This window comes from Myotis daubentonii, chromosome 2 (assembly GCF_963259705.1).
Source record: "Myotis daubentonii chromosome 2, mMyoDau2.1, whole genome shotgun sequence".
Lineage (NCBI taxonomy): Eukaryota > Metazoa > Chordata > Mammalia > Chiroptera > Vespertilionidae > Myotis > Myotis daubentonii.
This window is the reverse complement of record NC_081841.1, coordinates 16,047,049-16,064,914: the sequence shown is the minus strand read 5'-3', so window position 1 is coordinate 16,064,914 and position 17,866 is coordinate 16,047,049. Positions and strand designations below refer to the sequence as shown.

Here is a 17,866-nt window from a genome sequence, read left to right as displayed (position 1 = left end):
GCGATAGGAGAGAAGAGCATGCCAAAGACGGTAAACAACTAGGCGAAAACAGCCTTTTAAAGGTGGGGGGATAAATCAAGTCAGCCCAACCTCTCTCTCAGCCAGACTTTAGGAATTCCTGGCTCTCCCTTCCCCAGCCACAGAGACAGCCTCTGTAAAAATGACTTACCTGTGAGGAGGGAAGGGATGACAGATTAAAAAAAAAAAAATAGGTTGCTGACTTTGAGAAAAAAACAAGCCAAATGGCAGTTGTCAAGTTACAGGGAGTCCGAGGTGGGGGCACGCTTTAGCAACAGAAAATCAATGAAAGTCTGTGGGCTTCTAGAGCACAAAGGAGAGAAGAACAATCAAAAATAGATGTTCCGCATCAAAATATATAATGCATAATGCAAAGGAAGCAACTCAGGAAGCCTCTGAAATAACCGAACTCTAGATCCAAACAGGTCAGACTGATGCCAACCCAACCACATATGTGAACGTTGAAGAAGACATGAAACTCACAGCCCGGCCTCAAAATTCTAGTTCAATCTTCCTGTGGGAAATAAGAACTGAGTGGGACTTTCTGTTAACTCAGAGGTCAGGACCTATGGGTGTTTTCTTAGAGAAAAAGACAGATGAAAGCTGGCATGTTCCTGCTCTGGCTTTAAACCCTCATTATGCCCATGTTGTTCATCTTGAAGCTTCTCACACAAGTGATTATTTGGTTTTATTCTTCTGGAGTAGAGGCTGATTCACATTCAGATTTTCCCTTTGCTTCCGCCCTGCCTGAGAGAGTGCCTAGCACAGTGCAGGGTCAATGAATGGATGAATGGATGGGTAGGTGGGTAGATGAATGGAGGGCTCAATGAATTATATGGTGTGTACTACAGGATTTGTTTTACTTCAAAGACATATAGGTAAATGGAAGAAGAATGGGATGGATGGATAGTTGAATAGATGGATGGAGAAATTAATGAAGTATATGGTGTGTGCACTTGGGTTATGCTTTTTTTAAAAGGTATAAAGGTAAATGGAAGAGGAACTGGATGGATGGATAGGTGGATAGATAGATGAAATACATAGTGTGCACCTAGGGTTTTATTATTACTTCAAAGACATATAGGTAAATGAAGAGGAAAGTTTCCCACTATTCATCTTTATGCTGATTCTGTTTTCTGATGTTCTTTCTTTATCTTTTTAAATATTTTTATTGATTTCCAAGAGGGATAGAAACATTAATGATAAGAGATAATCATTAATCGGCTGCCTCCTACACTGGGGACTGAACCTGCAACCCGGGCATGTGCCCTGTCCGGGAATCGAACTGTGACCTCCTGATTCATAGGTCAACACTCAACCACTAAGCCACTTTGTTCTTGCTTTAGAACAACGTTTCTCAGCAGGGTTCTCAAAGTCAGAAGCACCTGGGCTCCCATCAGGACCTCTAGGTATTAGAACCAGGAATCAGGTCTTTATAAATGTTTTAAAATATGTGCTAAATGGCCCAGAAGGTGTGTTTCCATGGTTGAGCATTGAGATATGAATCAGGAGGTCACAGCTGGATTTCCAGTCAGGGTACATGCCTGTTTTGCAGGTTCAATCCCCAGTAGAGGTCACGCAGGAGGCAGCTGACTAGTGATTCTCTCTCATCATTGATGTTTCTCTCACACACAGTTCATTTAAAAAAAATGTGTTAAATGAAGATGATAGCCTGTGGGATAGTGGTATTCAGCCATCTCTCTCACATATATGAGAAGCATTTTTTTTGACATGTTTGAGTATTCATTCACTGAAAAATTGTCTCATTCAATAGTCAGTAGTTTGCTGATTACTTCTTTTCAGGCACTGTTTGGGTACAGAGGATATAAATAGTACATAGTCTTGACCCCAGCATAGTAAAGACAGAAGACCATCTATAATAATAAAAGTTGTATATGCTAATCAGACCAGATGACCTTCTGGATGAAGCAGGGGCTGTGAGGGAATCCTGGGTCCCGGGTGCCAGAGGGAAGCCAGTGCTGGCAGCCAGGGGAAGGAAGGCCTACTCTTGCACAGATTTCGTGCATCAGGCCTCTAGTTTTAAATAATTATAAACAGTATAATGGTGTGACTTAAAAGACAGGGTGTTCCAGTCTTCAGATTTGTTGGGAGGTTAGTAAGAGATGAGGGTTGGTCACAAGAAGAAAATGTTTGTGATGGGTCTTGAAAGGTAACACTTGTCCAGGAATTTAAGGGGGGGAAACACATCTCGAAAAGAGAGAATCATGTATGTATCAAAGAACAAAGGTGTGCTGCAGAATGGAGTGTTTGAAGAACTACAATAGTCTTCTGTGAATGGGAATAGGATGTGAGAACACTTGGTGTTACTGTTTGAAAAAATAGAGTGATCCATGGAAGATGAACTTTCCAGGCAGGAGAACTAAGGAAAAAGCAGAGGGACAGCTGGAACGAAGCAAATCTAAGAACCAGACCTTAGTAGGACCAAGAGAATAACGTAGGCAGTTGGGAGATGAAAAATTCAACAAGGTCTTGAATGTTATGGGCAGTGGAGATTTCTTTCTGTTTGAAAATTGTCATGCCACACAGACAATATCCCTTTTCTTTTATCCTCACTTGAGGATATGTTTCTATTGATTTTAAAGAGAGAGGAAAGGAGGGGGAGAGAGAGGGAGAGAGAGAGAGAGGTGAGAGGGAAACATCGAGTGGCTGCCTCCCATACACTGTACACGCCCTGGTGGTGCATAGGACGATGCTCCAACCAACTGAGCCACACTGGCCAGGGCACAACATCCCTTTCATGAGTGTGTGTATGTAAGATTCCAAGAACACTGGCTGTCAAATTGGAAACAATTGTTTGGTGCGGTCAGAAAAACATGTGCCTAAGGATACTTTGAGAGTGATGTTAATGGCTTTAAAGTAATCTGAAGTAGGTGGTAAATGAGCTTTGAGGGTTATAAAATGATCTGCTGGTTTTCCAAATGCAATTCAAGATCCAGTGTGACTTCTTGGTTCTGCGGAATGTTTGATACTGTATTTGTCTAGGAATAAAAGAGAATATGCATATAAGCATAACCAATGGACATAAGACACCAGGGGATAGGGGAGGCTAGGGGACTGTCTAGGGGGGGGGGGGAAATGGACACATATGTAATACCCTTTGTAATACTTTAAGCAATAAAAAAAAAAGAGAGAGAGAATAATCGGTGTGTCTATACATGAATGTAGTAGACAAAAGAGAATTGAAAGTTTAATAAAGAGTGATCAAAGTGGGAAAGAGCCTTGAAAATACTTTGCTTTCAGAATAAAACCCAGACTCCTGTTAGCTCACTAGTTCCTGCTTTCATCCCCCAGTTGTGTGCTCTGGGTGCACTGAACTGCTTTGATCTCCTTAGCTCGTGAGTCTGAGTCCTTTTGTCTCCTGTCTGCACATGCCCTTCCCTCTGCCTGGAATAGCCTTTTCTCCTAGATTCCTTTCTCTCAGAGTTCATCAGAGACATTTCCTTCATAAATCCATCCAAGGGTTCCACCCCCAGCTCTGGCTGCAGTGTACTCTTCTATGTCTTGGTAATATTTCTCCCCTGTCATAGCTCTTCATTAATAGTACCATCAAGAAAATTCATCTCTTGGAGAACCAAGATGGCGGCATAGGTTAACGCCGGAGTTTGCTGCTTTGAATAACTACTTCAAAAGTGAAACCAAAAAACGGAAGGGACATCATCCAGAACCACAGGAACGCTGGCTGAGTGGAAGTCCTACAACTAGGAGGAAAGAGAAACGCATACGGACACTCAGAGGAGGCGCAGTGCTGAAGTCAAATTCTGAGGTGCGGAGTGCGCAGAGCGGGCTGGCGGCGGAGGGCGCGGTTGTTGTTTTCAATCGGGAGGGAGTCGCAGACTCTGAGCACCAGATCCGGGCGAGTCTTTAGGGACCCAGACTCAAACGGGAGAAGCGGGACTGTCTGGCTTCGGTCAGAGCGAGGGCAGCTTTCTCTCCGAGCTTTGCAGCGGGTGCTGGGACTCAGAGAGGCAGAGCCCCTTGGGACAGGACTGAGAGCCGCCATAACTGCTCTCTCCGGCCCACCCTGTTGATCCTGTGCGACCCGCCCCGCCCAAGCCCTGCACAGAGGCATTTGCCGGATAGCCTCAGGCAAAGGCTAGATTAGCACCTCCCTAGAGGACAGAAGTTCTCTCAGTGCTGACACAGCTGATTCTCATAGCCACTTGGCCTGGAGGTCAAACCCTCCCTGGAATTAGCTACAACAATCAAGATTTATCTATAAGACTGCGAACAAAGACCACTAGGGGGTGCCCCAAGGAAGCATAACAAAATGCGGAGACAAAGAAACAGGACAAAATTGTCAATGGAAGAAATAGAGTTCAGAACCACACTTTTAAGGTCTCTCAAGAACTGTTTAGAAGCTGCCGATAAACTTAATGAGATCTACACGAAAACTAATAAGACCCTCGATCTTATATTGGGGAACCAACTAGAAATTAAGCACACACGGACTGAAATAACGAATATTATACAGACGCCCGACAGCAGACCAGAGGAGCGCAAGAATCAAGTCAATGATTTGAAATGCGAGGAAGCAAAAAACATCCAACCAGAAAAGCAAAATGAAAAAAGAATCCAAAAATGCGAGGATAGTGTAAGGAGCCTCTGGGACAGCTTCAAGCGTACCAACATCAGAATTATAGGGGTGCCAGAAGATGAGAGAGAGCAAGATATTGAAAACCTATTTGAAGAAATAATGACAGAAAACTTCCCCCACCTGGTTAAAGAAATGGACTTACAGGTCCAAGAAGCTCGGAGAACCCCAAACAAAAGGAATCCAAAGAGGACCACACCAAGACACATCATAATTAAAATGGCAAGAGCAAAAGATAAAGAGAGAATCTTAAAAACAGCAAGAGAAAGAAACTCAGTTACCTACAAGGGAATACCCATACGACTGTCAGCTGATTTCTCAACAGAAACTTTGCAGGCCAGAAGGGAGTGGCAAGAAATATTCAAAGTGATGAATACCAAGAACCTACAACCAAGATTACTTTATCCAGCAAAGCTATCATTCAGAATTGAAGGTCAGATAAAGAGCTTCACAGATAAGGAAAAGCTAAAGGAGTTCATCACCACCAAACCAGGATTATATGAAATGCTGAAAGGTATCCTTTAAGAAGAGGAAGAGGAAGAAAAAGGTAAAGATACAAATTATGAACAACAAATATGCATCTATCAACAAGTGAATCTAAGAATCAAGTGAATAAATAATCTGATGAACAGAATGAACTGTTGATTATAATAGAATCAGGGACATAGAAAGGGAATGGACTGACTATTCTTGGGGGGGAAAGGGGTGTGGGAGATGTGGGAAGAGACTGGACAAAAATCGTGCACCTATGGATGAGGACAGTGGGTGGGGAGTGAGGGCGGAGGGTGGGGCGGGAATTGGGAGGAGGGGAGTTATGGGGGGGGGGGAAAAGGAACAAATGTAATAATCTGAACAATAAAGATTTAATTAAAAAAAAAAAATAGTACCATCAAGTTTAATTGCTTTCTCCTAGACTGTAAGTTCCTTGAAAGACTGTGTCTCTATCATCACCTTTGAATCCCAGCACTGGTGTTTAACAATGATAGTTAAATGAGAAAAGAAATGAATAGATAAAAATGAAAAAGGGAGAATCATAATAGTAAAGAATAAAGGTGATGTGAAGTTAGCTCACTGCACACTCACCTCAAACCAAATTCAAGACATTTTCTCCTCAAATGCAGTCCACATTCTTTGTCCTCTATCCAGTAAATAGCACTAATATTTGTCCAGGTGCTGAAACCGAGTCTGGAAGCTGGTCTAATACATCCCTCACCTCCGCTTCCCACATCTTATTTATCTCCCACGGCTGATGATTTTATACCCGAAGCAAAGCATGTCTTTCATCTAGTAGCTTCTCTCTATTTTTACCACCATTTTCTCACTTGTAAAACCTAGAAACAATGGAACAGGTCTCACTGGCTCTATCCTTCCCCACCTCCAATCCATTCTCGCAAGTGCATACAGAGTGATGTTTTCAAAATGCACCTTTATTCATGTCACTTCACCCGGTTTAAAAACCTTAGACTAAATAGCGAAACTGTTGAGATGACCTATAAGGTCTTGGAAGGCTTGCCGGCCTTCTCAGCGATTCCTTTCTGCTAACTGCTAACTCCTTCCAGCTTGATCTGCCTTCTCCACTGTCCACCTCTCATTTCTTATGATCCAGACAGAAGACAGATACACTCAATCAACACCTCTCTCTCTCTCTCTCTCTCTCTCTCTCTCTCTCTCTCTCTCTCTCTCTCTCTCTCTGTGTGTGTGTGTGTGTGTGTGTGTGTGTGTTCTTTGGACACTCTCTGCATTAGGGCATTTGCACATGCTGGAATTTTTGTCTCATTCTCCCTCGTTATTTTTATTCATCCTTAAAAATTCAACTCCAAAGACTCTTCCCAGGAAAGCCCTCTCCCGTCTTTCCAAAGACAGTGTCTCCTTGCTTAATGCCATTTAGCTGCATGTTTCTTACATTACATTTTTCACATTTGAAATTTTATAATTATTTGGGTATTCTATGATGAATGCCCAACTATCCAACTAAACTTTAAACTCCATGGAGGCATGCCCATGTCTGTTTTTGCTCATAATTATATCTTCAGTAGGTAATGTAATGCCTATCATACAATAGATGGTCAATGCTTGTCTGCTAAATGGACGAAGTAAGGATAAAAGTACACTGATATCATGGAATAATATGATCATAAACCTTTATGCTTTGAAATACATTGCACACAAAAAATTAAATTTGAGAATGAACTTAAAAACAAATAGCTTATCATTCTATTTGAACATATATCCATGTTTCAGAAGCAATGAAAGCAAACCTTCATGTGCATCTCTCTACAAGTCAATATAAGATATCATATAAAATGGGAAAACTCTTACTAGGTTCCAGGCATTATTTTAAGTATTTTAATCTTCACAGCAACCATATGAGAGAGGAGGTATTCTCATCACCATTTTACAGATGAGGAGACTGAAGCACAAAGAGGTTAAGGAACCTGCAGTAGGTCGCACAGCTAGGGTAGTCAACCTGCCTGAACGACCCCCAGATATCAGTGTTTTCACACTTTAGAAGTTCATTGTGGTTCACATCATTGTCTAGTGTGGGTCACTAATGGGAAAGAGGTGCAATATCTCTGCTCCATGCAGTTGTTCAAGGTACCAGGCTACTTCTATCTGGCAACTCTGCCTTCCCTAGATCCCTTGCATCTGGTTGACAGACCAGGGAGAAGAGGTCTGAGTGATCTTGTGGGATGTTTTTATGGGACAGGCTTACAAGTGGTGTACCGCACTTTCCCCCACATTTCATGATCTAGACCAGTGATGGTGAACCTATGATACGCATGTCAGAGGTGACACGCAAACTCATTTTTTGGTTGATTTTTCTTTGTTAAATGACATTTAAATATATAAAATAAATATCAAAAATATAAATCTTTGTTTTACTATGGTTGCAAATATAAAAAAATTTCTATATGTGACACAGCACAAGAGTTAAGTTGGGTTTTTCAAAATGCTGACACGCCGAGCTCAAAAGGTTTGCCATCACTGGTCTAGACCTCACTCATGTAGTTACTCCTAACTTGAGAGATGTTAGGATAACTAGTCTACCTGTGTGCCCAGGAGGAAAAGGGAATCAGTGTTGCTGAATGACTAGGCAATCTGTCTCGGTGATGGAGAAGGAATTCAAATTCAGACAGGGGGCCTTCAATCCTGTACTCTTTTAAAAATATATATATATGTTTTTATTGATTTTTACAGAGAAAGGAAAGGAGAGGGATAGAGTGATAGAAACAGTGACGAGGGAAGAGCATCATTGATCGGCTGCCTCCTGAATGCACCCTGACTGGGAATCAAACCAGTGACCTCTTGGTTCCTGGGTCAACGCTCAACCACTTAGCCACACCGGCTGGGCACGATCCTATACTCTTTTTTTTTTTAAATTAATTAATTAATTTATTTTTTATTGCTTAAGGTATTACAAAGAATATTACATATGTCTCCTTTTTTTTCCCCCCGCCCTTGACAATCCCCTGGCCTCCCCTACCCCCCAGTGTCTTGTGTCCATTGGTTATGCTTATATGCATGCATACAAGTCCTTCGGTTGATCTCTTACCCCCTCCCTGCCCCCCCACCCTCCCCGGCCTTCCTGCTGTAGTTTGACAGTCTGTTCGAGGCAGCTCTGCCTCTGTATCTATTTTTGTTCATAAGTTTATAATGGTCTTTATTATCCAGAAATGAGTGAGATCGTGTGGTATTTTTCCTTCGTTGACTGGCTTATTTCACTTAGCATAATGCTCTCCAGTTCCATCCATGCTGTTGCAAATGGTAAGAGTTCCTTCTTTTTTACAGCTATGGTGAATTGTGCTGCTATGAACATAGGGGTGCATATATCCTTTCTGACTGGTGTTTCTGGTTTCTTGGGATATATTCCTAGAAGTGGGATCACAGGGTCAAATGGGAGTTCCATTTGTAGTTTTTTGAGGAAACTCCATACTGTCTTCCATAGTGGCTGCACCAGTCTGCATTCCCACCAGCAGTGCACAAGTGTTCCTTTTTCTCCACATCCTCTCCAGCACTTGTCGTTTGTAGATTTGTTGATGATAGCCATTCTGACAGGTTTGAGATGGTACCTCATTGTTGTTTTGATTTGCATCTCTCGGATGATTAGCGACTTTGAGGATCCTATACTCTTAAGCATTATGCTCTCACTGAGGATTTTTCAACCTTGGTGCTATTGACATTTTGGGCTGAATAACTCTGTGTGGGAACCATCACATCATTGTAGGATGGTTAGTAGTATCCCTGGCCTCTGTCTATTAGATGTTACTAGCAGTTCCCTCCCCACTTAGTTGTAAAAATAAAAAATCTCCAGACATTGCCCAGTGTCCCCTGGTGGGAGGGAGCAAAAAATTGCACCCCTGTCTCCCTTGATAACTGCTGCTCTGCTGTCTTTTGTCATGTGACACCCTTTTGGTAGGACCACCCACTGTCTGAGACAAAATAGATTTTAGTCAAATCTGATGACTGTGACAGACAAGTCCATTTAAAAATGAATTTATTCCTCTTCACCTCCTTGCCTGTGAATGTCGGCCTGTATCACCCACTGCCATTCATTCTTAAAATGGCAATAGCAGTAATGCCCTTGAGACAATTACTTTCTACAATCAGTACTCATAATAAAGGTTTTCTGCTGGTAGAGAAAAGGAAGTATGGGAACGAGGCATGCCACTTTTTATAATAGCTATGCAGAGTATTCTTGCAAGAAATAGATTAATTCTGAATTGCCTTTCAGAAGAATGTTTGTGTTAGATACAGACACAAAAATATTCCTTTCTGTATTTTTTTGTTTCTATTATTACCATTATTTTATTGTTACGAAAATCTGTAAAAGTGAGATAAAATTAAATACGGGCCACTTCCTAATAGAGGAATCTGAAATTTGTGTTTGCTGTGAATGCATATGTTTAAATGGGCATTCATTCATTCATTCATATGTTCCATGCCCATTGTTGTTCTGGGTGCCTGGGAATCCACAGTAAACAGCAAGGCAAGGATGCCTGCCCTCCCGGAGCTGACATTTTAGCTGGGGTAACTGGCAGTGAATTATGAATCAATGGTTCTCAATCAGGGGATGATTGGGCAATGCCTGGAAATGTTTTTGTTTGTCCCAGCGTGGGCTGAAGCATGCTACTGGTGTCCAGAGGGTGGAGGACAAAGATGCTACTAACCACCCCTCCCCCAACAAAGAATTATCCATCTTTGAATGTCAGTAGTGCTGAGGTAAACATTTTTTTAAAAAGCCAACTGGAAAGCATGTTAGAAGGTGATGAATGATATGGAAAAAGAGACAAGAGGAGTAGGTGGAGGGGAATGGAGAATATTGGTGCTAAGGTGAGGTGCCGACGGCATTCTTTAAAAACTGTTTCTATTCTTCAAGTTAGGCCTCAAACAGGAGGTGTGAGTGGAGAAAGGCTAGAAAGAGGTAAGAGAGGGAGGGAGAGAGCCCCAGGGAGGGGAACAGCCAGAGCAAGGCGCTAATCTGCAAGCACCTTGGGGTATGTTTGGAGGGAGAGTAAGACCCTTGTGGTTGGAGCAGAAAAGACAAGAGGACAAAATGGGAAATAGGGGGCAGGCCAATTATGTCCAGTCCTGTGGGCCGTTGTAAAGACTTTGGCTTTTACAGGGGTGTGATATGGGTCTAGCTAAAGTTTTTTTCGACTTTTGTTTAATTAAATGTACTGGGGTGACATTGATTAATAAGATTATATAGTTTTCAAGTGTACAGTCCTATGATACATCATCTGTATATTATTACATTGTGTGCCCACCACACAAAGTCAAATCTATTGTCACCCTATATTTGACCCCCTTGACCCTTGAATAGCCCCCTAACCTCTCTTCTGTCTGATAAACACCATACTATTATTTTATTTGTTGTTTTTCTTCTTTGTTCATTTGTTGCTTTCATGGATGGTTCTTGAGAATATCATGCTAAGTGAAATACATCAGACAGAAAAAGCTAAGACCCATATGATTTCACTCATCTGTGGGATGTATATAAAACTCACTGAACTTTTGAAAAGTACTATTCTGACTGCTGTGTTAAGAACAGATTGTACAGAGCAAGGGTAGAATCAGGGACCAGTTAGGAGGCAACTGCCATATTTCAGGTAAGAGATCATATGTTTATACATGCAGTTTGGTTTCCAGCTTTTCGAAGTCTATAATGAAGATATATACCACACATAACTCAGCATAACTCCCATATAACACCTTGAAAAGCTTGGTTGTCACAAAGTATTGTAATGTGGGTCCTGTGCATACAGGAAATGGACATTATAAAAGACTCCTTCCAATGAAATTTGCTCACATGACTTGCTCCCCCTTCTAGACTGAGCCACTGAGGACGGGAACTGTGTGTTGACATCGAGTGGCACCTGGAGAATGACTAAGATCTAGCTATGTGGCAGAGTTGGCTTTATGGCCACTACTGGAGGATAGAGCCTGTTCTGCATCCTAAACACAGAACATTCTGATGAAAATTCTAAACATGGAGTCAACTAGTCAGTCAATTGTGGTCTCCATGTTCAAGTTGACTTTATCCCTGACTTGGTGATTTATTTTTGGTCTCAGCTCTGCTGATAGACCACCTTCCCTATCCATAGTTTTATACCCATTAAATTCTATCAGGAATGATGCTTGACCCTTAGATCTTTAACTCATGCATCATATTTTAATTCATGTGTCATGTTCATATATGGGCAGCATACAAAGACCACTTGACCTGAAATTTGCTTACATTCCCTTCTATTCCCTTCTGGGATGTAAGCTAGGGAAACATTTTTTAAAGTCTAGGGAATAACAAAACAGTACATCTCATAGTGCTCAAGAAAGCACTAACCATGGAAATCTTGGTGCTGGGCCAGTGAGGGCTGGTAGGGATGGGAGAAAGTTCCTGAAGGGCCAGTGGGTAGGAGATTCTCTGTAACCTCCCTTTGATTGCCTTCTTATCATTTAACCTTCCTCTCAACCAAACAAGCCAGCAGACCATGGCAGCAAGGTGTAAAAACAGTGATTGGTCAAATGGTGATTTTCAAGCAGTGGTAAAAACGGTTGCAGTGACAAAATCAATAGTGGCCATTATTTATAAACTAGAGGCCCGGTGCACGAAATTCATGCACGAGTAGGGTCCTAGGCCTGACCGGCAATCAGGGCCAATCGGGGCCTTCCTCCCCCCCACCCAAGGCTGCCAGCTGCCAGCCAGGGCTTTCCTTCATTCTGCACCACCCCCTGGTGGTCAGCACATGTCATAGCAAGCGATCAAACTCCTGGTTGGTCAAACTCACAAGGGGACAATTTGCATATTAGCCTTTTATTATATAGGATAACTCTGTATTGCAGAGTTAAACCATACACCCATTACAACTGTGAGGGTCTGGATAATAAGATAAAGGTCAGAGAGACAGAATGGCTTGCTCAAGGTCACTCCAGTCAATGTCCAATGACTGAACAGGAGAGAAGTGTGTTTTCTTCACAATGCTGCCACCTCATGTATGTGCCACATGAACAGAGCCAGAATACAGTTTTTCAGTCACATTACACTAGTGTGAGCCTGTGGATACAAAGATATATGGTTGCCTTTGGAGTTTATTGTTAAAGCATTTCAAGTGGGTTAGAGACAAAGAGAATAACATGCTAGAATAGAAAATAAATATTCTGAACCAAGGTGAATATCACTTAGAGTAGCCATTCAAGTTCAGGAGAAAATGGACCCAGATTGGCAGGCCTCAATGGTCTATATAACCATAATTAGGTTGAAAACTGAGCCAACAAATTGGGCGGTAAGCCTAGCGGGCAGGGCAGAGGGAGAAACACAGTAAGTCACATGGTTCTGACTGTCAGAGAGAAAGAACATCAACCCCTAGTGAAGCAGTGCTTCCTAGCCTTTGGAAGAAATGAAATTCTTACCTGGATAAGGGACCTCTAAATGAAGTAGTGACAGTACACTCAGCAACCTTGTTAGAGCAAATGCCTTGCAGGGCTTTTCTGGAAGCTGTTTCCAGTGAGTCCCTCAGCATGGTCTGGAGAGTTAATTTATTGCTCATGCTCACAAACTTCTTCAGGAGATTAGGCATGTCTTCAGCAAAATATTGCCGTAAATCCTAAACTAATCAAAGTGTAAATCTTGGTTGTTTGAGCTACATTCCACAAAAATTAAAGTTGAGAACTGATTAAAAAGCAAATAGCCTCACATTCCACGTGCATATATTTTGTGCTTGAGAAGCAATAAAGCAAACCTGTGGGTATGCATTTTTATTAAGTCAGTATGCGATGCGGTTCGGTCGTTGTATTTGGTATCCACAGAACTGGGCCTGCAGGCTGCTTACCAGCCACGCCTGTGTGGGCACCTAAAGATCTGACCCTGCAGAAAGCTCTCCTGCATGAGCCAGCTACCCGAGGTTGTCAGTGTCGGGGTCATTGTATTGAAGCATTGTAGTTTCAGAAGGCCCCTCTCGAAGCTCAGACAACCTCAGAGAAGACGATATAATACAACAGTAGGGAGTTTATCGAAGGAATAATGATAGCTCATTTGTATTGTACTTGCTAGTTTGCAAGTACTTCACAACTATAAACTCATTTAGCCCTGTGAATAAGGTATAGTCCTTATCCTCAATTCTGTAGAGGAGGAAACTGAGGCATAGAGAGGTTAAGCAACTTGCCCAAGGTCACACCATTGGCAAATGGTCGGGCTTGGACTCTAAGGCCAGGCCTTCTACCTCCAGTCCTATCCTCTTGATGTTACTAGTTTCTACAGCTGCTGTATCAAATGACCAGGAATTTTGTGGCTTAAGACAACACAAATGAATTATCTCATGTTCTGTAGATTAGAAGTCTGATGTGGGTCCCTTTAGGCTAAAATCAAGGTGTGGCAGGGCTGCATCCTTTTCAGAGGCCCTGGAGAAGAATCTGTGTGTTTGCTTGTGCCAGCTTCTAGAGGCTAGCACATCCCTTCCTGCATCTTCAAAGCCAGCGATGGCAGGGAGTCCTTGTCCCATCAGCTCACTTCACTCTGATCTTGCTTCTGTCATCACATCTCCTTCTCTGACTCTTCTGCTTTCCTCTCCCACCTTTAAGGACACTTTTTGTCACATTGGATCCACCTGGATAGTCCAAGACAGTCCCCCTATTTCAGCGGTTCTCAACCTGTGGGTCGCGACCATCGGAAAACACATATAGCATATCAGATATTTACATTACGATTCATAACAGTAGCAAAATTACAGTTATGAAATAGCAACGAAAATAATTTTATGGTTCGGGTCACCACCACATGAGGAACTGTATTAAAGGGTCGCGGCATTAGGAAGGTTGAGAACCACTGCCCTATTTAAAGCCAGCTAATTAACAGCCTTAATTCCATCTGCAACATCAATTGCCCTTTGCCATGGAACTTAACACAGTCACAGAGATTAGGATGGGGACTTTTCTGGGGGAGTGTTCATCTCCCTAGTACAGCTATTTAAATATGCCAATCTGGAAAGTTCCAAGGGACAGAGGACATGGGGGGGGGGGGGGCGGCGGGGAAGAAAGCAGGAGGGAATGGAGGGTGGTGACAGTAGGATTTGGAGACATTAAATGAAATGACATGTGTAAAATCCTTAGTCAAGTACCTAGCCAATAGGAAGCACTTAATAAATAGTTACAACAATTATTATTACTGCTGCTGATAGTACTATTACTACTACTACTGTGAGAATCCTTGGGGAAAATCTCTGAAAATTTGCTTTCAGTGTATAAAGGGAATGTTTGAGGTGACAAAGACTGATATTTGTAAAGGTAAATATCTGACCTGAACTGGAATAGCGTTATTTTTAAACAAAATGCTAGTCAGTGTTCTGGATATGCTATGAACTGAATGTTTGTGTCCCTCCTCCCACAAATTCATATGTTGAAATCTAATCACCAATGTGATGGTATTAAGAAGTGAGGCTTTTGTGAGGGGATTGGGGGATGAGGATGGAGCCCTCGAGTAGAGGATTAGTGCCCTTAAAGAAGAGACCAGAGAGCTAGCTTGAACCCTCTCCTTCCACCATGTGAGGATACAGTCATAAGTCTGTAACCGGGAAGAGGGAGGGCCTGCACCAGAACTTGACCTTGCTAGTACCCTGATCTCAGATATCACCCTCCTGGGAATAAATTTCTGTTGTTCATAAGCCACCCGATCTATGGTAATTTGTTACAGCAGCTCAAACCAAACCAGGATTGCCATTTCACATTTATCAGCACACATGTGTATTTGTTTTCTAACCCTGTCAGCATAGATAGTTGAAGATACTGATCCTTCCAGCAATCTGCCTTTTAGTGTATTTTATTTTCAGTTTGGACTTCTTCGGGGGAGGGGAGTTGTTTTCATTGATCTGAAATCTTTAGAGAGTTCTTTAGGCAGAGAGAGACTGAGATTGATTCAGGTAGGATTAATGTTCTGTCAGGGCCCGTGACGTGCAGCAGCCTCAGAACACTCGTTTTATTGCAGTCACTTATCTGGCATTAGGATGCTCGATATTCAGGTTGTTTGTATCAATCCATAGAGTCGGGGGAAACACCGCTCTCTCCTGGGAAGTTTTCATCTGAGATGAAAATGAAACAACCTACGCAGCCTGCGATTTGTGCTTCTGCAAAAGATGTAGCTTCTTTTAAGTAGGAATTTAATGTGTTGATCGACTATGTTATTGGTAAGGCTTCTAGTCAACAGTAGGCTTTTATTAGTTAAAATTTGCAGGAGTCAAAAGTTATACACAGATTTTAAACTGGGCGGTGTGGGAGGGGTGGTCAGTGCCCCAACCTCCATATTGTTCAAAGGTCAGCTTTACTTGGCAGAACTAAGACGCTAGCCCAGGTTTGTTTTATCTTAAACCAATGAAGTAGATGTTAGTATATCAGCCCTTGAGCTCCTAGGCTCATAAAATAGTCTGTCTATTCATGAAGCAGCTTCTTCTTCCAAAAGGTGTGAGAAAATCCATTTCTGTTGCTTAAGTCCCCAATCCATAGTGCTCTGTTATGGCAGCTGTAGCGGATACACATAATAATTCACTCGTAATAATAGTCTCACTAGGTATAGGCATCTATATCCGGCCAAAATCCTATGCCTTCTGAATTTTTAAAGTCTTGCTCCTTTGATTCTAAAATTCAATATTGCTGCAGAGAACTTCAAAAACATTCAAATTCCTAGTTCTCTCTGCAGAACCTGTTTCCCCTCTCGGGAAGCTTGTCCCCAGTGTTCTGAAATATATGTAGCTGGATGTGGCTCTGTGTCATCTACTGTGCTTGGTACTCTGTGGCCCCTTTCAACTTGAATACTTTTGTCTATCAGTTTAGGGACGTTTTCTTGAATAATGTTTTAATTTTGTGGGTGATTTGTTCTTTTTCTCTTCCTGGCATTCCTAGTTTTCAGATATTGGGCTTCCTCACCTGATTCTCTCATGTCCTTATCTTTTCTCTCCATTTTGTTATCTATAACCAAAGATTTCCTCAACTTATTTTGAATTCTTCTGTTGAGTGTTAATTTCTGCTCTCACTTTCTTTTAGTTTCTAAGAGCTATTATATTTCTATAATGGTTTGCCTTTTCAAAAACATATTTTGAGCTTTTTTCACAATTCCATTATCTTAATTCTCTGACCATAATGATTTTTTAATTGAGATATAATTGGCACAAAACATATTAGTTTCAGGTGTACACCACAATGATTATATTTGTGTATGTTGAAAAATGATCACCACAGTAAGTCTAGTTAACATTTGTCACCTCCCATAGTTACATATTTTTTCTTATGATGAGAACTTATAAGATTTACTCTCTTAACAGCTTTTGGATATACAGTATAGTATTATCAACTAACAAAATCATGCTGTACATTACATCCTCATCACTTATTTATTTTATAACTGGAATTTTTAACCCCTTCTCCCATTTTGCACACCTCCCTATGCCTTACTTCTGGCAACCACCAATCTGACTTTTTATTTTGTTGATGGTTTTGTGTTTTTTTTTGCTGTGCATAAGCTTTTTAGTTTGATGTTGTTCAACTTGTTTATTTTTTGCTTTTGTTGCCATTGCTTTTGGTGTAAAATTCAAAAAATCATTACCAAAACTAATATCAAGCATCTTATCACCTATCTTTTCTTCAGGTCTTATGTTAAGTATTTAATCCATTTTGAATTAATTTTTGTCTATGGTAAAAAATCCACCTTTATACTTTTTCATAAAATCCAGTTTTCTCAACATCATTTATTGAAAAGACTGTCCTTTCCCCAGTGTATATGCTTGGCTTCCTTGTCATAAATTAACTGACAATATATGTGTAGTTTTATTTCTGAGCTCTCAATTCTATCCCATTGTTTTGTGTGTCTGTTTTTATGCCAATACCATATTGTTTTGATTACTATACCTTTATAATAAAGTTTGAAATCAGGGACCATCATGCCACTAGCTTTGTTCTTTCTCAAGATTGCTTTGGCTATTTAGGGTTTTTGTAGTTCCATACAAAGTTAAGATTGTTTGCTGTATTTCTGTGAGAAATGGTAATGGAATTTTGATAAAGATTACATTGCACCTGTAGATTGTTTGGGCTAGCATGGCCATTTTAACAATATTCTTTCAATCTATGAGCATACAATATCTTTCCATTTACTTGTGTCTTCTTCAGTTTGTTTCATCACTGTCTTATAGTTTTCACTGTAGGATTAAATTTATTCTTAAATATTCTTTTTGGTATACTTATAAATTGGATATCTTTCTTAATTTTCGTTCTGATAGTTCATTATTAGTATATGGAAATGCAACAGATTTTTGTATATTGATTTTGTGTTCTGCAATTTCAGTGAATTTGTTTATTAGTTCTAACAATCATTTGGGGATTTTTTAGGATTTTTTATATATAATATCACATCATGTACAACTAGTGACAGTTTTATTTCTTCCTTGCTAATTTGGATGCCTTTTATTTATTTTTTTCTTACCTAATTGCTCTGGCTATAACATCCAATACTATCCTATAAGTAAAGAGGTAATATGCAAATTAACCCTCACACCCTCACAAAATGGCTGCCTACAACCAGGCCGATGGGGGTTAGTGAGGTATGAACAAACAGCTGAACAAGCAGGCTATGTGGAGCGACCAGGCCAGCAGGGGGGGCAGTTGGGGGCAACCAGGCCAGCAGGGGGGGAAGTTAGGGGTGATCAGGCCGGCGTGGGGTGATCAGGCTGGCATGTAGAGGCAGTGAGGGGCAATCAGGCG

The 17,866-nt window shown here is 41.2% G+C and overlaps 1 protein-coding gene across 3 annotated transcripts in view; it reads left to right on the top strand.

Annotated features, from left to right (window-relative positions):
• ANO4 (anoctamin 4) overlaps positions 1-17,866 on the top strand; it is a 301,902-nt gene that overhangs the window by 215,461 nt on the left and 68,575 nt on the right. The gene's annotated exons all lie outside the window — the stretch shown is intronic.